The following is a 20,662-nucleotide window of genomic DNA, read 5'->3' as shown; positions in this document are numbered from 1 at the left end:
AAAAAGTCTGTATCTACACATCACTAGCATCTATGAGTTACCCCATCTGAATAGAGATAAATGTCAAAAACAAAATGTGTTTTAATATCTGTATTATAGACAAGTACGTAACAGGATTTTAAAAACTGCTTAATTGCAGCAGGAATTTATCAGAAAAGTAGCTTAAAATAAAGATTTTGCCAGTTTCCTAAATGATTTAATTTTTGTTTTGCGCCTTATAACCTGATTAACACTTCCTAGGAAGTCTGTTTCAAAGCAACAAATTGAATTCAGGCCATCCCAATGCTAGGCTAATGGCCCAATCACTACTTATTTTTCCCTACCTGTACTTTTTTATTTTTGAATTATTAAGTATGTAATTTATTGAACAATGAATACATATGTATAGTGGTTTCATTAGGTAAGTCCTCTTCAAAAGAATTTTTTTTTTTTAGATAGTGGACCAAGTCCATAACCTTATAGATTTTTTTTTTCTGCTTAAAGTTTAATATGCCATTGCTTATTTTTCAGCTATGGTTTTTGCCAGTTTTTTAATTGATCACTTTAAAATTACATTTTAAAGTTCTTGAGGAAGGTTCCACAGCTTTGGACTATTACAGATCATGAGGGCTAATTGCTATGGGTGCACGTTAAAGATATATAACTATGTAGAAGTGCTAAACCTGAGTTCCCAGACATAAGGTTAGACTCGGTTTATGACCAGATGATGGAACAGTATGTTTACCCAGACAGGTGTAGGTAGATGTGAGGTTGTGTGAAAAAGGAAAAGAGAAAGATGCCAAGAGGCAGGCACTAGTCTTTGAGACACAACAGCAGGCCATATGGCTCTCAGACAGGATTTGGCTGGTGCCTTGTCAGATCTGAGTGTGGGCAGAAGATCTTCAATCAAACTGCAGCTCGTAGACATGTCCTTCGCATTTCTGTGATTCTGTTCTTTTCTACATGACAAGTGCATAACCTATGCTAACTATAGCCATCCAAACATTAAACAGCTTGTTTTAAGAACATGCACTTTTCCAGTAATTTCTTTTTAATCTACAAGTCTGTAAACTTCTTTGCATGAGTCTTGGTAGAGATGCCAACTTCTGTGAGATCTAATGTTAAATAATGTGTGTCTCAGTGTTTCAAAATCCAGCCGTCTTTTTCTTTTTTTTCTTGGATGCTAGAGTAGGATGCAGCAATTCTTTCTCTTTGGATTTTGGGACTTCAAGGGCAATAGACTTTAATTAATTAACTGTGGCTGTCTTGCTGGGAGAGCTGATACTGAGGTAACATCCCAGCACAGCTTTAACATACACAAATAAGCCCTGGCAACTACCTCGAACAAGTTGGCAGAAGGTCAAGGAAACTAGCAGGAAAGAATACAAAAAGATCCAAGCTACTATCATAACACTGAGGGCAATAATCATTATTATAACTTTATAAACATTACTTACAAAAACTATTAAACATGATATCTTTATCTTGTTAATTATTTACAAAAGTTTCATTCTTGTAACAAATTGTCTGACTTGCTCAATTTTATGCTGTACTGAACAAATATGTAGTGTTACCTTCCTACATGCAGCCCATTCAGGAAGTGACTGGGAGCTAATAAGTCTCAGAAAAAGATTCAGAAATTCCATTTTGAAAACGGAAGACAGACCAGGACTGATAAGGCAAATTTATGATATTAAGGTCTTAAAGAGGTGGGGGTGGGGGTGGGGTGGGGAGGAAGAACAGTCAATTAATGAAAATTTTTCAGCAACAAGAGACTATATTTTCATTGTAAATTAATTCAAAATATGTTTATTCAAACACTTATGTTTAGATACAAAGATCTGCAAAACATATACTGAGTTCCCTTGCTCTTGTGGTCATATAACAGTTTTCATCTTGGGGACAAAAAAAAGCCTTATCAAAGAATGAATTTAAAAACCCTCTAACTTTTAAATTAGAATTATAAAGTTATGGTATCATATTAAACAAAATTCTTTAGCAAAGGATGTAAACGCATACAAAGTGATCAACACGAGTGATGTACAATCAATGACTGGGGTAAAAGTGAAATCAAAAGCATATTAAATTTTGACAGAAGACTATCAGGCACCTAAATCAACTTGTTAATAGGCAAGCACAATCAATAATAAGTATGAAATTTAATGCAACTTTAATACCCCATTAGTCTGTAACTAGAGGCAATGTTATACTTGAAATTTCAACTATGAAGTTCTGGTCATTCTTTTTTTCCTCTCTGCATGCATACTTGTCCATATAGAGTACAATTCTCAAACTTAACTGACTTTTTCACTAAAGCTTAATTTAAAATAAATCACATGATCTAAAAAAACTTGGGTTTTTTTTTTCCGCAAAGGAATAATTGGAATCATACTACTATCACCTGCAATTCTATATTTTAAAAGCTTAAAAGGTGCTACCAGTATGATTATGATAAGTGGTCCAGTTTTGTTACTCACCTGCATGGATCTCACACTTTTGTTGTCTCAGATATACAGATCCAAAACCAAAATAAAAATGTTAACAGAGGAAAATAAATTAATAAGAAAATTGCAGACCTAGAACCATTCTATTTTAAAGATTCTTCATGCTGTTATACATTTTCAAATAGTCAAGAAAAGATACCCAACTTACTTTGTATGGAAAAACAGAAGGTGCACTGCAAGAAGCAGTGACTCTATTTAGCACCATCTGTCTGATTCATAATGGCAAGACTGCATCTGATCGTGGTTTTGCCTTTATCAAAGCTTGTGGCAGCTGATAAGCTAGATTTCAGTTCTTGGAACTTTGAATAAATGGATCATTTATATGAACCGATAGGGAGCATTGGATTAAGATTATTCCAGCCATATGAAGCTATTATTAAAATCTAAGAATCACTATTTTCATTTAAGGCCAATTCACTTATGAAGGAAAGCTGACATAGTGATAAATTTGCTTCAATATATGAACATCAATACATGCTCTGTGACTGTGTCACCAATAATCACAAGAAACACTCTTTTAATATTTAAAATGATCTTTTTCTACACAAAATACAGAAGTACAAAGTACAAAACAGATTGAGAAATCATCTTAATTATAGTTCTTTTGATCAGCATAACCTCTTTTTTAACTCACCATCCAAAACCAAGACAAAAACCTATGTCATGTCACTTTGTATGTTCAGAGAACACAGCTTTGTGCTGACACCTTGAAGTATTTGTCACACTTGCCAAAAATACTGTGCTAGAGTCACTCCTTGCTGACAAGTTCAACAAAACCTTTGTCATCAAAACCAGCTGTTTAGAAAGTAAGATCAGCATAATCATGTAGAATGGTTGACATGATGGAAAGAAGGGATGCCACCCAGAGGGACCTTAACAGGCTCAAGAAGTGGGCCTGTGCCAATCTCATGAAGTTCAAGAAGGCCAAGTGCAAGATCCTGCTTGTGGGTCGCGACAATCCCAATTACAAATACAGGCTGGGTGGTGAATGGATTGAAAACAGCCTTAAGAGAAGGACTTAGGGGTGTTGGTTGACAAGAAGCTAAACATGAGGCAGCAATGGGCAACTGCAGCCCAGAAGGCCAACCATATCCTGGGTTGCATCAAAAGCAGCGTGGCCAGCAGGACGAGGGAGGTGATTCTGCCCCTCTACTCCACGCTTGTGAGACCCCACCTGCAGGAGTGCATCCAGCTCTGGGATACCAAAATAAGAAAGATATGGGATGTGTTGGAGTGGGTCCAGAGGAGGACCACGAAGGTGATCATAGGGCTAGAGCACCTCTCCTATCAGGACAGGCTGAGAGAGTTGGGGTTGTTCAGCCTGGAGAAGAGAAAGCGCCAGGAAGACCTTAGCATGGCCTTCCAGTATCTGAAGGGGGCCTACCAGAAAGCTGGGGCGGGAGTTTTTACAAGGGCATGTAGTAATAGGATGAGGGGGAATGACTTCAAACTGGAAAAGGGCAGGTTTAGAACAGATATTGGCAAAAAAAAAAAATCACTCTGAGGGTCATAAGGCACTGGAATAAATTGCCCAGAGAAGTCGGTGGGGCCCCATCCCTGGAGGTGTTCAAGGCCAGGTTGGATGGGGCTTTGAGCAACCTGGTCTAGTGGGAGCTTGGTCTAGTGGCAGGGAGCTTGGAACTAGGTGATCTGTAAGGTCCCTTCCAACCTAAACCATTCTATGATGCTATGATTTGGGCTAACAGAGTAGAGGTCTCCGAGACTGCAGTGCTGGCTAAACACTAGTAGTTACCAATGACAGCACTAACTGCAAGTCATCAGTGCTACACGGTGTGGTGTGAACCTCTTTTCCAGAGTAAAAGCCTGACCAAGTTGGTGGATACTTCAGAGCTGCTGAGCACTTTTCTAAGCCTGTTTGAGACAGCGCTCAGCATGCTATGGCAGTATGAATCAGATAAAGATTTGTGTTGCTGTGTTTCAAAGGAAACCTGTTATGAGTATCCTTCATCTGGATGATGCTAAATTTGCTTTGCCAGAGGATAAATGTGCATGTCCCCTCCATCTGTGTTTTAGTGTTTCAGAAAAAGCCCCTGCTTGGTCCTTTACCTGCTCAGCCTTGTGAACCACATCTTCCATAAACTCGCATGGTTGAGCCTATTTGAAATTTTCTCTGGGGATGAATGGAAGTGTAGAAGATAAAGCATCTTTTAGTTGAAGACATAGCTTAAATGTTGGGGACTATAGGAAAAATAACTAGTGGCATTGACAAGGGGCCAGCATTTCAGAAGAGCAAGGATGTTATGGAATTATTCTATTACCTTTGAAGTCTGAGAGCTTTAAAGCTCCTTTACATTCTCCCTAGAGCAATTCCTGGTTACTTCTCTGTCCTATATTTTATAACATAGCAGAGAACTACTTAGACAGTAGTTTTGTCAAACTTTAGCTCTGTGAAGGTCTTCTGAAACTCTAACTTTCAAAATAAAGGCAAACTCTTAACTAGGTGTTATAAATTATGGTTGATGCATTTCTCAAATAATATAGATACAAAATGTATCTCAGGTTCTTTTCATTCATTTTAATGAGTGTAATGAAAAGATAATATACACTGAAATGTACTGCTGAATCTGAGCAAGGAGTAGTATAGAATAAAATAGCTTCTGTTGCCCCTTAGGACTGCAATACATTAAGCTTTGGTTATCATTATGTGCTTTACTGTTAAGTGTTATGTGCTGCATTTATAATTTAATTCCTAACTGAGCTGATTCGATGACTTTGAACCTTTCAGATTCTTAAGGAAAAGTTTTCTAAAAGAAGGAATAAGAAACAATCAGATGACTCAATTACTTGAAAACAGTTTTACTACATGATAAGAAGTTGATGGCTGGTATAAATCAACACAACACCAAAGTCAATGGAGCATAGCATTTTATATGAACAGAGTATTTGGCCCAATACTTGCATGTTAATTGTCTCAAGTGTTTTGCACGTGGGAGTTCTGATTATAATGAGGGATTCCAGATGCAATGGTATCACACACTATAATGCTTTGCTCTTGATTTGTACTGTTCTCTTTTCACATTGTCTATGAGTTTCACAGGTTTCAGCATGTGAATTTTCTGTGAAAGTTTGCATTTATGTTAACATTTTGTCACTCTTTTAAATCGTAACCCTTGACAACGAATTGTAATCCTGGTATTCCCCAGTGGATCCATTGGAGACCAAAGAAGTCAGAATTAAACCTGTTATTTTCTCTGTTGTGGCCTACAGAATGAAGAAGCAAAAGTGTAATCTAGTCAAAATGTGGGAGGAGAACTTAATCATTTGCACATATACATCTATTATTATTATCAATTTTTAATGTGAGGCAGAGGGTTACAGCCTTCTTAAGCAGGAAAAAGATTTGAACCTCAGACTTAAAGTCCAATTATTCTCTTTTGTGAAAGGTAATGTCTATTTCTGGTATGATAACTTACTTATGAACTAGTTGTCAGGCTCCTTGTAGTAAAAGCTTGGATCTTTTAAATGTTTGCAGTAGCTGCAGTCATTTCAGGACCACTGGTTTGGACTCAGGTGCCCACGTTTTGCCTCAGACTGTTATTAGATCTGAATGCCGCACCTTGTCTTCTCTTTTGGATGGTATTAAAGTAAAAATAATTGCTGATGTTGCCAGGAAGCATCTATTCTGTAAATATTGAATGAAGTCCTGAGAATTTTTGTGCCAAGCAATATAACATACTCTTAAACTGAAATGCTGCAGAGTGATCCGAAATGTTTCACTGTGCTAGAAACGTGCTGTCCCTTTAAGCCACGTCAAAGTGGGAGCCGAGGGGATAAAGAGCTCTGCAGCAAAATCACAATGGTTGTCCTGACCTTACATCTCATGGAGCTGTCAATAAAGGTTAGTGACATCTTTCCACTTTATTTCATGGCATGACCAGCGATGTCATTACATCTCATAGTTACACTTTAAATTAGGTTTCTCAAATAAAGCTCTACTCCTTTGAAGCTGACATTTTCCAGACTGGCAGCCAAGCGGATATTTAGGGGGATGTGTATATAGCTCCTGGGCCGCTGTTTTTCCCTTTAAAGTATGTTTTAAGGCTACTGTTGATTTCAGTAAAAGTTCAATAAACTAAATGTCTGTGTTATTGAAAGGTTAATTAAAATGTAGCAAACTGTTCTTATATGTTCATCATAGCATGACTGCTGCTGAATCCGCTCTGTTCACTTCTTAAGTTATAGCAATGACACAACTGAACTACCTGAGTGTTACTGTTAATACATATTAAACTTTTTTGTGATAGCTTCCAATATGTACTTTTGGAGAAAGACTATTTAGTTTTCTACTCTTTTGAGTTGGGTTGATCTTCAAACTAAATGGAATATATCTGTTACTGTAGTTCACTTCCTCAATAATATAAAAAGATTCTAACTTTTCAGTTTAATAAATATTGTCTGTGGTTCTGATTTGATTTTTTTTTTTTTTACTAGTAGTTTTAGACTTTAAAACTTTTGCGTTCTATAAACATATTTCTTGTAGTTCCCTTGGTCTTTCTTCCACACCATGTAATTAGAGATGTGGTGGTACTAGTAGTTTTTCCATAGATGATGTGGTCACTCACTTTAACAAAGGATGACTAAAAGGCATAACTATTCATAGGTGGGTGTGACTACTGTTTAAAAGACACACTATGATTAAACAAAAAGGATTAAATATTGTTGAGAAAGTTGAAGAATATTGAACTTGTTGCACACTGTGAGGTGAGCACTGATAAAGCGAAATGGGTCACTGCTATGAATACGTGATACTGTGAAGCACAGTACAAAGATAATGGAGTTATAAAAATGTTTCTTGGAAGGAACCTGTGAAGGTCACCTAGTCCGACACACCGCTCACAGTGGGTGTGTTGTTGGCATTGGATAAGGTCTGGTGAGGATTTTTCTTGCTAAGTCTTGAAAAACTTCAAGGATGGAAATTTTGCACGCTCTCTCATAACCTCTTCCAGTACTGTCATACCTCCTGTGTGAAGTGAAGATTGTTTTTTATTTAATGCCCAGCCTTGTATGTCCCAAGCTCCCAAACCAGAGATGACTTGAGCCATCAGGAAAACAGCTTGTCAACACTTTTGTCAACATTGCTGTCTTCTAATCATCATTCACTTGTACATAAGCTCTGACTGGAAAGCAATATGTGTAAGTTCACACACCCAAAGTAATACGCTCTTTCCTGCCTGAGTTTATTAGCCTTAACGTGACACAGTTTTGTATTGCCTTGGTCTCAAATGCGCATATGTAAGATTATGTATAGGACTTGGGTTCTCCTCTGCTTCCATATGAAACCAGTATCAAAGCATACATTCAACTGGAGCTCAATTCAACTTTCAGTCCTGTCTTACAAAGAAAAATCCATGTCACAAATGACGCAGTTAGTCCTGCAATTAAACTGGGACTAATGATTTCACAGAGTCCAGAGAAGGCACAGCAGTGGATATTTTTTTCTTATTAGGTGGATAACCTATAGATGAACGATGCCGGTAAGAAAGTCAACATAGAACCTTGAATTGTCATTTTGTCTAGTAACTGTCTCTATAGATCTTCCAGAGGAGACATAACTTACACTGAACGGGTATTAGATTTCTTTTTTTAAAATTTAGTTTTGATTTTATAACCAGGGGTTAAATCTCTGAAGGGAAATTCTGTCTTTATTGAAGGATTAAAAAATCTTCTAACTTCAGAAGAATCAGGATTTCTCCATCATTGTAAATTCAGGAAAATGCAGAAATCATAGGAAATGTGAAAAATGAACAGTACAAACAAACATTGCAATATATGATATCATTGAATCTGGAAATTTGTATACTGTAGGTATTATTTTCCAGCCCGCAAGGCTTTTCATACAGTGCCTTAGAATAGTACACATATAGAAGAGCCAAACCATCACCCACAGACAGCATGACCACAGACAGAGACCACCACCCAAAGGGAAGCTCTGAAGGCAGTGAGGCATTGCTAAAATTTATTCTTTCTTTGGAATTCAAGCGTTTGATTCTAGCCTGAAAAAATGCCCTAACTTTTGTTTCGGAATCATAACTCAATACTCTCACAGGTTCTTAAAGCTTTTCCTTCATGTGACAGACAGCAGCCGCTTCTTATTTTTGAAAGATGTCATTCTTCCCTTTAAAGGCATGCTTGAGATGGAAGAAAGTGATGAAATACTTCAACAGTCCATTCAACCAGGAGCTGGGGGCTAAGATTTTCGCCTTTCACATCACAAAGCTGCAGGATGATGCTTGTGTTTGCTTTCTGTTAGTAAAGGCAAAGCAAGCTCTAATACCTTAATGAAATATGTAACAGTTTCAACAGAAGGTTTTTAATCTGTTCTTCTTTCGGAATAGCTGTAAGCTTGGAGAGGAGACAAGTTTTGGTGTCACTTGAAGTATGAGCTGAAATAGATGTGCTTTGGTCAATGAAATACAGGCTGAGCAAGGTGTGCCTGAAGTTTCTTGCGGGCATGCCATAACAGATAACAGATGCTTGTATTTGATATTAGGTAGCTTACACTGTTAAGGGTATAGTTGACATGAAAATGTGGTAAATGATACTTGTACTTTTTTATCTTAAATGAAATACATGGAGTTTTTATCCATTTCTTGTGGCCTGGCCTAGCGAATGAGCAGGTGAATGAAGCCATACCTGTATTTACCATAAGTCGCTTGGAAAATGTATTTGAGCATCATTAAACAGGAGCAAATATGTTATCATAGGTTGCTGAAAGGACAAAAAGAAATGTGGGAACAGGGAACATGTAAACAAAATTTTGCTTTTAAGTATTTAACATAGAAACTAGATAATGACAGGAAAATGGCATTATGTGACAATCTTACTAAGTGAGTAGCTTTACATGTTAGACAATATACTTGCTGGAAAATATCAATTGCTCCTCCTTGCATTCTTGTGTTTCTGCTTCAGTAAACAAATCTGGAGCTGACCTATACATATATGGTTTTGATTTTGTTTTTGGTTTTGTTTTTTACTAAAAATATCCCCTATATCTATTAAGAGATTTTATTTTTTAACTGCATTCTTTGATAAGGCTTTTATTTTTGTCTCCAGGATGAAGACTATTATATGACTAGAAGAACAAGGGAACTCAGAATATTGTTTGCAGGTTTTTGTGGCTGAAGTGTTTGAATAAATATACTTTGAATCAGCTTACTGATGAAAATATAGCCTCTTGCCTTTGAAAAGTTTTCATTTATTCACTGTTATTACACCCCTACCCACCCCATTAAGAACTTACTATCATAGATATACCCTAACAGTCTTGGTCTGTCTTCTGTTTTCAAAATGGAATTTCTGAATCTTTTTTTGTGACTTATTCCCCTACAACTATATATACTTTCCATGACTACTCTGGAGATAACTTTCTTGTTTTTTTTCTCCCCTGAATTCTGGATTGTGTTAGTGGATGCCATTGTACTTGTCTGAAAAAGTAGTGTCCTACAGCAAGAAAAAACAGAACTACTCCTAGTCTTTTTGAGAGGAATTGAAAATTATCCTTAGTCACCAATGCACTCTCTTTCCATTTCTTTCTCTTCAAGCACAGAGAAAGGTCCTGGTTTAACCAAAACTTTAGCATCATAACCTCCCAGTCACTCCCTGAATGAGCTATAGGTAGGAAGGTAATACTACCTATACTTTCTGTATAGCATAAAATTGAGCAAAGTTTCTTTCAAATTTACTTTAATTTTGTCCTTTTTTACAGGTTGTATCCTCTTTACCTAAATTGCGCTACTGTGAGATTAATATTTCAAGACTTAAAAAAAAGGTTTTACAGGAACACAATACTTTTCATAGAACTTCCCTCTGCTGAGTAGAAATCACAATGAAAAAGATATCTCGGCTTGGAAGCGTTCCCCTACTGGATAGGAAACAGAGTAATTTTCTTATTTTGCATACTTTTTAAGGGATTTAGTGATTTTATCTACTTACTTCTAGAAAGAACTAGCTTGGTTAGTTGTTATTTGATTTAGATTTAATAGCTACCTTTTTGTTTTCATTAAAATAATCATAATGGGTGGGGTGGAATGCAATCCTTTAAAAAGAAATTAGATCAAGACTCATGAAAAAAATGGCAAAGACAGAAAATACTTCATTGTTTTCCATATTAAATGGTGATATACACCATTTCTGTGCAACATTTGTTACACTTGGTATAGCAGGGGACAGGAAGACAAGATTATATGGTTTTGTCACTGGATTGCCTGGATGTGCCTAATGGGCAAATCCATTTGATGAATTGCTGCATGTCATTCCTAGGATGACTGTCATTCATCTGTGTGGGCTTGGCAATCGGAACAGGCAATGAACAGGATTGAAGGTGATGTTTGGTGTCCCCAGGTCAAATCCAGAGTTTGAAGAAAAGTGTCAGAACATGCTAGAAAAATAAGGGAAAATGTACACACCTAGACAGAGGGTTGGTGTAAACTGCTTCTAAAGAGAAGGAGAAAAAAAACGGAAAATTAACACAGAAAAGAGAGAGTAAAAGTTACAGATTTCACTTAAAAAGTTCTGTCGTATGGCAGGACTTTGAGATAAATCTAGAAGTAATTGAACAGCATGAAATGAAATAAAATACATGGATTGATGATGTAGTGGACTGCAGAGACTGCTGCCTGCCCATGGCTGGCTGAGGGCAGTGGGTGCTGTAACACATGTGCAGGTAACATCTGCAGGACTGCAGCCAAGTGCAAGATGTGTCATTATTGATTAGAAGCTGGAAGTGCTCGGCTCCATGTCCCTCTTCCTCAATCTTCCACATCATTTAGTGTGGCTTCAGGATATTAGGAGAGATTTCCTGTCGCAAAGTATTTTGCTCTGTTGATCTTTGAGAGGTACCTGCTCACACTTCTGGCTCCCAGCATTATAGATGACTTTAGATGGTTTCCAACAGCAGTGTTTCAACTTAATATGTCTTGAAATTGTTCTGGTAGCTTCAGCAGAGTTTTGTAATATGTATTCAGTTCGGTCCAGAACTTTTAAAAATGCCTCAATCCATTTTACAACAGTGAAGTTGTACAGTTTTGCATCCCTTCGAAGAAAAGCAGTTTAAAAACAAATGTGGATCTAAAGAGGGAAAGTTTTCTATAGGTAGAATTGGCTGTTATACAATGTACTCCTCAATTCATAACATTACAATACTTCCAGAGTCACCTTTTTTGTTCATAGTTCTTCCATAAAATATTTTATATAGAGTCAAAATATTTGCAACCCTCCGATCTTTAAGTTGCCCTAGTCTTCTGTAATTACTAAGACTAATATAACAGATAAACCATACTTGAGCATTTCATGCTAAACGTGCAAAGCCTGATCATTCAGCTTGTTAATAAAGAGGCAAGTCAAGGCAAGATCTGTGTTAAGGTCAGAAATTGACTGGATGATCTGTGTATTATACAAAGGACAATGAGGGCTTTAAAGAAGCTTTTCACATGAAGCAATATAAAATAATAGTCTTCTTTGCTCTGGAAATAGTATGACATGAAAATAAAATACAAAACAATGTCATTTTTATGTACTTGAGGATTTGTACACCCATAGTGAAAAAGAGTTGCAGAAAATTGAGAATTTTCAGTTTTGTGTATGTATGGTAGCTGCTTATTAGAAACATATCTCACATTTTTAAGATGCATTTTCCAAATAGCCAAAGACAACTGCACATAAAATATGGTCATTTTTTTGGTGACACCTAAGTGTTTCAGTTAGAGAAACATATAGCATGGATGAATAAAACAGCAAGATTTTTGTGAACTAGTAATTTACATCAGCAAACTGGTTGAAAACAAAAGTGCACGAGATAAATGAATTCTTCATGTATGAAACGTAAAACTGATTGTTAAATGTGAAATGAAATTTTACAAAACTGCTATGGATGGATGTGATGTATTCATATGTATGCGGTTTCTTGAACTCTGATCCTGCTATCTGATAACATGAAAGTATTAAATTTAGATTTATTAATTTTGTTTGTTCACTGTTTTGTGTCTTAAGTATACTTGTCTGCACTTTCAAAGAAAAGACTGAAGAAAAAGATTTACCCCACCAAGATGTGAAATACTTGTTTGGATGGTCAACTTCTGTTTTACAAATAATTCTCCTTTTCTGTAAGAACCCTAAATAAAAATACAGTGATTAAATGACACAATTCATCTTTTATGGAGATCGACTGGTGAATCAATATGTGATGACAATAATGTATTATTTATGAATAAACATAAACTTCAGTTTCTTTCTTTTCTTTGTGTCTTTAATATGTCAATAATAGTGTACCTTCTGCTCTTGGAAAGTAGTTTTTTTCAGGAAGTACACTTAAGGTGAGTTCATTTTACTGGAGCTAAACCATGAAAGAAATCATACTGTCTTTTCTTATGTGCTTTGCTAGATGGCCCTAAATATTTTTATCTTCAAGGCTTTTTCAATTTCTGGTCTTTCCAATTTACACTAAATTTTTATTAAAATTTAAACAATTTTCCACTTGTTTTCTTCTTTGAATTGCAGCAACAGGCTTACTTTTTCTTGCAGTGTCTAAACACAGATCAGAATGAATGTTCCACAGCTATGATTTGTTTAATACAAATATTCCTGAATTTGCAAGTTCATCTTGTCTAAATGATATGAGCCAGACCCATGTTCTCCAGATGATCTGCCTGATTGATCTGCATGGCAGCTCAGTGGTGGAGATATTTTCCCCTTTTCTCCTTTGAGAATTGTTCAGGCCGACGGAGTCCAGCAGATTTTCCATTGGCATAAAGAGCTGAAATTTGAACATTAGTCGTATATGGAGGTATAATTGAGCTTGTTGATGTGTTCTATTCCAAGCAATGAGGGCAGAAAAAAAAAACAAAACAAAACCACAAAACAAAAGTAAGGAAAAATCTGGGAGTTCAAAGAGAGATAATTTGAATAATGAAAGGTGATAGAACAGAAATCTACTTACTGGTTCTGTGAAAGTAAATGCTGGAAAAAGGTGTTTTGGCACAGAATATTCTGAGATCTCGATGCACAGGGAAAAAAAGCATGGCTACGTGCTTACACATTGTGAAAGGAAATGAAAGAAGAGGTCAGTGATGACTTTTGCTGAGAAAGTTTGTTTTGAAATGCATTTGAAATTCTTATATTAATTACTTTTGCTGTTCGTACATTTGCAGAAACATGGTTAGGGAGAATTTAGAACTCTGTTGGATGTAAATTAGACATATTGGAACTATGATGATTTTCAGATATACCCCATCACCCAGAAAAAATTATAATGAGTGTTTGTGATTAAAGGAAATGCTCATTTAGAATATTAGGATTAGCTATTGTTGTTAACGAAGTGCAAAATGAAATTCTAGTAATTATGTAAATAAGGTCACAAGTAAATCTAGAAATATTGCTGGACTTCCAGGGAAAAGATAAACAGTTTTGAAACTGTGAGTGAATAGTTCCATCAAATAATGTTTTCATTTTGTCTCATGCTGAGGTGTGTCTTGGCTGTATGTGGTTTCAAAAATACAAAAGAACCTAAACAACTGACTGAGCTTGTGAGACATGATAATCTAACAGGCAAGTGATCTTATGGATATGGCAGTAGTTTGCTGGGTCATTAATATAGTGTGACATCTTCTTCACCATTGAAGGTAGGGAAAATTATCACTTAATGATGAGTAGTAAGACATTTCTCTTAAATGAGAGAGAATTAACTATTTCAGTAAGACAGAGTGTCTACATTTGCTCCAGTAATCTTGATGGAAAATAGCTGAGTTTGTTTGGTTATACATGACCTTCTGCACAAAATAACAAATGTTTGTTTGTTTTTTTTTTCTTAAACTAGCAGATATGTACTTCCAGAAGTACAAAACCTCAAAAAATAGTTAAAAATGCATACCTCTTTTCAGTGATATTATTAGTATGATCCTTCAATGTTTACTGCCATTTGCATTTCAATAGTTTGCAAATACCTTTAACAAAGGGAAAGGTTCTGAGGGGCTAGAAAGAAAGGGCTTTACTTCAGACATACACAGCTTTCATAGTAATTGGCAGTGATATTAGGTTGAAAAAAGACTGCTGAAGGAAACTATAGGGTTGTCTTTAACCAACCTAAGCAAGTGAATTTAAAATTAATGGATAGGACTGATTTCTTTTGTTACTTTAAATCCATAATACTGTTTTTGTATTGCTTTCATATACATTTTTATACTAACAAAATAAAATGCAAAGAATAAAAATATTCAACTTCAACTAAGTATGTTAACTTTTATTGTAAATTATTGTAGGGAGAAAACAATCGGACAAAATCTTCGCACATGAAATGGTTCCCTTATGCTGCTCCATATTTAGTAAACTGCAGCAGTTATAGAACTGCTAAATAGTTTTAGCCAGTTGTTCCAAACCCCTAATTTTTAAGTTGACAGTCTTGCTGTCATGTTCAAACCTCAGGTTTGAGCATTCAAATCGCAAAAAAATTTATATGGAAATGCTTGTTTCATGTTTCTAATATAAAAAAATGAATATTCATAGTAATTTTGAGGCACCGTCTGAAAGGTGTATGCTGTGTCCTCTTTGCCTTTGTACTGTTCGTTTCTTGTCTGTGTATCTAAAACCAAAGATGGTTAGCACATTAAAACGGCAACCAAAGATCCATGCTCATTAATTTTTTCTGACCTTGAACAACTCCTCTCACAATCTATATATCTGCAAAATCGAGAAGCTTATGTTGCCAACAGTTTTATCTGTATGCTTGCATGTAATAAACAATCCAGCTCTTTTTGGTAATATGGTCGTTGAATTCTCTTGGTATTCCTTCTCTAAAACATGACAGTGAAATATTATTATATCTTTTAATGAAGTTCTATGACCATAGAATAATGAAGAGAGAAAATTATTATTAGATTTATCTCTCCAAAGCTCTGGATCCATCTTGTGAGCATCAGAAAGGAGTAGGAGGGGAGAACACTATGAGTTTCATGGAAGAGTTAGGTGGTAACATTTGTATCTTCTCGTTCTAACTCCATATAAAATATTGTTTACAACCAACTGCAGTAATTTCAGAGTCATTAATGACAGGTTCATACGTTTTCTCATAGCGACTACTTAGGACACATTAAATTTATCTCCTAACTTCAACCACCTCTTAAGGTGATGAAAAGCTAATAGAAGGTTATGAACTTCTCTCATATAGAAAAGTGCTTGTTCCTGGAAGAAAACAAGAAAAACGTACTTCAAATATTTAAAAGATGCTATTGTAAAATATAAACTTTTTTTTTTTTTCAATTCTCAGCCTTCTAATGGAAATGTCTCCATGTTCTTTTACTGCCCTTACTAACTCTTCATTAGTCCTATTAAGATTCTAGCTCCATACACATATTGAACTTATTCTTTCAAAGCCCTTCAGAAATGTGACTGAACTTCGTTTTCCTTTAAAAATTCCTAGTATTACCACATCTTAAGTAATTTCATTAATGAGCATGGCTCCTTACCTAGAACCTTGTATCTGTACTGGTTTAACTCTAAACAAGGACTTGATGCCTGTTTGTAGATATTCATTTCAATATTTACCTTGTATTTCCTTTAAGCTCCTAATTTGTTTTCCATAAACACTTCTGTTCCTAGTGATGGTGCAAACACGCCAGACTACAGCATGATGATGTTATACGAAGATGATGAGGGGACTGGAACATCTTTCTTATGAGGAAAGGCTGAAGGACCTGGGTCTTTTTAGTCTGGAGAAGAGAAGACTGAGAGGGCACCTTATCAATTTTTATAAATACTTAAAGGAAGGGTGCCAGGGGGATGGGAACAGTCTTTTTTCAGTGGTACCCAGTGATAGGACAAGAAGTAACAGGCACAAACTTCAATGTAGGAAGTTCCATCTAAACATGAGGAAGAACTTCTTTACTTTCAGGGTAGTGGAGCACTGGCACAGGCTGCCCAGAGAGGTGGGGGAGTCTCCCACTCTGGAGACATTCAAAACCTGCCTGGATGCTTTCCTGTGCAACTGCTGGAGGTGCCCCTGCTCTGGTGGGGGGGGTGGACTAGATGATCTCCAGAGGTCCCTTACAATCCCTATCACTCTGCGACTCTATGATTGTGCAATAGTGATAAATGTTGTTGATGCCTTAGCGTGATACCTAAGTAAATTAGCTGGTAAAGTTAAACTGTTCAGTTCCATTTTTTAATACTGTGTTGTAGCATTGGCTTTTCAGTCACCATTGAATCAGCTTTGCTTACTTTGTGATTTAGTTATTTTTCACAGGATAACGAAAATTTAGAAATGTGTAAGGAAGACAAATGGAGTTTTACAACAGAAGCTAAGTGATAGCTAAAGCATAATCCAGGGAGCTTTGAATTACAGAAAGCAGTTTAAAAGCTTTTAAAATGTGCACTCCTTAAAAACAACTTTTTGCCTGGAGGATTCAAGTACTTCTATATTTTAAGACGCACAGCTTCTTAAGCCATAAGATCCTTCTCACCTTATATCTTCTGTTGTAGAGCAGTCAATATCGGGTGTACAGGGGAGAATGGAAGAAGAAGATATATGTGAAATGGTTCTTACCATCTAAAAAACTGCTAAAAGACAAACACTATCTTTACGTTAATAAGACTTACCAGTCCTTTCACATAAGAATATTTTTAATCCATGGCCTCCAAGTTCATAGGAACGTGTCTCTTCCTGGAGCTAAGGCCAGCACAAATGTGTGCATAAAAGCTGTCTTACAAATAAGAAGAAAACATTTTCATGGCTAACGTGTTTCTTAAGTTGCTTGTCTGTTTATTCCTCCATTAATTTTAAAGATGATTCTATATAACTGCTAGTATCTTGGGCTTACTTGGTTTCAAGGCAGAATACAGAAGAAGCTTTCAAAGATGCATGAAAAATACATTTTTTCACTTGCATGCTATACCACATAGGCGTATCTAATGCCCAGTCACTTGCTTTCCACCTTTTCCATCTCAGTTCTGCCTGCATTTGTTCATCCACTTGTATCTCCTTCAGTGTGTCTGAGACGACCTTTCTCTTCCAGCCTGCCAATGATGGCTATCTCCTCAATCCTCCTAAAAATCCTATTTTCCTGCAGTAAATAAAGTGTATTTTACCCTTTAGTTATATATCCTTATCTGAACAGCAGGAAATACATACAGTTCAATCATGCACATCTATAATCTCTTGCCTGACACTGTTATTTTATTAAATACCGAAATAACTCTTTTGAAATAGAACAGATTAGAAATTTTGACGTTTCAGTTTAATTTCACATACTAATTTAGGGATTATGTAGTTTATTTGTTGAAAATTGTCAACTGTTTTGTTTTTTTTTTTCTTTTAGAATATTGGTTAGAAGTGCTGGAAAGTATATTTGGATAGATTCATGTAACAAATAGGAATGCAATTCAGGTCGTTACCCTGAAAGATATGGATTACTTTTTATCTAAATGCCTTGGAGAAATATTCTGAGCCAAGATAGTTTAAAAAATCCAACACTTTCATCATCAAATTTCACCTAATCAAAATTTTCCACAGGACAAGGAAAGTCTTTGATTGGAAACATTCATTTATAGGTTGATATTTTTCATTTTGACTCATGATTTAAATTGAGATAATTAAATGTTTTAATGTCATTGAAAGTTTCAGAGTATTTTTACTCTTAATTTTTGATTGTCAAGTAATATTTACAGTAAATTAGTATTATGTAATAATTAACATACTGACTTTTGCTGGAAAGAAACTCAATCTTTTAGTCAACTGTATTTGTTCCTTTATTAAAACAAATCCCATCCCTTGTGAGAAACTTCATTTCAGTTAAGTAGGGCAGACAAAAGTCTTCAGCTGACAAAAAAGCTACTGAGAAACAAAACATTGCTAATTACGGGTGCAGGCTAAATAAACCCTCAATTTTTTTTCTATCAAATAAAAATTACAACATTATGAAGGAGTCGCAACTCATTAGCCAACACCTGCTTAACTCAAGTAGCTCATTGGAGGTATCTATGGCCTCAGAAGTATTTTGTGTTTAATTGTCAGAACCCTTAGACAGCAGCCAAGCCCCATGAGCAAACAGTTGCAGGATACACTCTTCCACAGAAGGCTTCAGGAAGATTTTTTTTACTCTCCCTGGTTGCATGAATTTTTGAACAGATGAAACCATGAAATATCAGTGACTCTATTTGTACTTTTGTGATTTAAATGTGTCTTGTAAAGCAGCCATAACTGTAAAGAAAATTTCACTATGGGTTGTCTTGAATGAGAAGAAAGGTATGAGTAGCATAAGTGGAAAAAAAATCAGTGTAGGAGATAGCAGATCTTTTAAGGACTAGCAAGGGTAAATTTTTAAATCTTATTTGTCAGTTTTTTACAGTGGTACTAAGAAAGGGAAGTTTGAGATAGGTAGCACAAAAATAAACATATATATGTAGAAAAGAATAATAAGCATACCAGGGTAATTCACATAGAATAAAATGAGCTGTCAAAAGCCTGACCATCATGGCCAATAAAAGCAAGAGGCAAATTATTTCTAAAAATGCTTTTCCATCCCACTCACTTATCAGGGTGAATTGTTTTTTGTAGTCCCTTGCAATGGGAAGCATCTCTATGATAAGGCTTTAACACTCAGATATGTTATTAAGAATAAATAGAGTAAAGCACTTTTGTGAGTGGAAAAATTATATTGCTCTATGTGAGACAATAATTTTGAATCCTGCTTAGGAAGTCTGACAAAACTGTGATAGCTTTGAATAATATTTTTATGAGTAGAAGCAGCAGGTATGTATCAGAAGCTCCTCTGGATTTCACATTATGTTTTGCCTTCCTTGTGTTCTGTATATTAAGTTATGTGATAACTCCTTGGCAGGCATAAAATATCATATCTTTGACTTAGCAAAAAATCAGGAGAGTTCTCACTTGCTTCTGATTAGTTTTCTTGTATGTCTCATTGAGCTTTCTTGACTTTAGTCAAGTTTTGAGCTCTCTTAGTTAAGGCCAGTAGTCAGAGGTGTCCAGTACCATTTCAGGTGTTGTAAGATATGCTCCTGAACCTCCAGCTGCCTCTCCAAAGAAGTGAAGCTCTTTGAGGCGTCCTGTGTCATAACCACCAGCGCTTCCATGGCAGAGGGAAGCCTCATCTTGATAAACTATGTCACTTCAAATGGCTCTAAGTGACTACATGTGGGCAGTCTTACCGTACCTCCCTAGATCCTGGTGTGGGGCTGTAAAAGGTGTTTCTGTCCAGCTGATGTGCAGAAGTGAGGTATCTTGTGTTTGTTTCTCTTGTGGACAGAATTTTCATTGAAATCTAAATGCCAAGAAAGTATCCATTTTTTGCTCACCGAGAGACTTGAGAGGAAAAAAAAAAAGCATGTGTGTGTTTTGGTGTGAGTACTAAAACAAAGCATCAGTGATTTTTGCAGTTATACCTCAATACATTCTGTTTTTCTACTCTAGAAAATTGAAAAAATGATGTTATTGCACCCAGTGTCCCAGGAAAAATGAAATTATCTTTCAACATCAAACAACAGGTCAACCATTTTCAGTAAGCCATAGAAACATGGGTAGGAGGGAACTGGACTAACTAATTTTTCCAGGTCTACAGTCTTAGAAGGCTCTTCAGAATAATGGGATATTCACCAAAGCTAGCCAAAGAATCCTTAGCATAAACAGAAATTCTGGTTATCATAGATAATCCCTGATTTTGCATTTTAAAACACATGGAACGCCTATTTATAAGCCATGTCACTGCTTTTTACTCCTCATTACTTTCTGAATATTCTAATTGCAAGACTCACATATGTGTCTGCTCCAGGGCACAGAGTTACCTGGACTCTCTTCAGCCTTTGCTTACTAAAGCAATTAAGTGACTTCATATCTCAGAAAAATTTGGCAAGTTTAAACAAAACGAATGATTAGTCACTGTCATAGTGAATTACACTGATTTCTATCAATATAAGAGAGATGTAAAATGTTTTTACTGAAGATTAAAATTTTCTGTTCTCTTCCGCTTCAGCATTACAACAAAAGATTCTAAACCTTTTAAAAAATGGTATTTTTTAAGGTACAACAACCATATAGGGCAAAATCAGAGACAACATGTTGTTTCTGTTGGGTTTATTGCCAGATTAAATTTCCGTGTCATAAAAATTCTTTTGTGCTTAGTTCAGAAAGCTGACAGGTAGAAAGAAAAAATAATTCA

Source organism: Charadrius vociferus, unplaced genomic scaffold, assembly GCF_000708025.1.
Source record: "Charadrius vociferus isolate BGI_N301 unplaced genomic scaffold, ASM70802v2 scaffold244, whole genome shotgun sequence".
Taxonomy (NCBI): Eukaryota; Metazoa; Chordata; class Aves; order Charadriiformes; family Charadriidae; genus Charadrius; species Charadrius vociferus.
Note: the sequence above shows the minus strand (reverse complement) of the source record.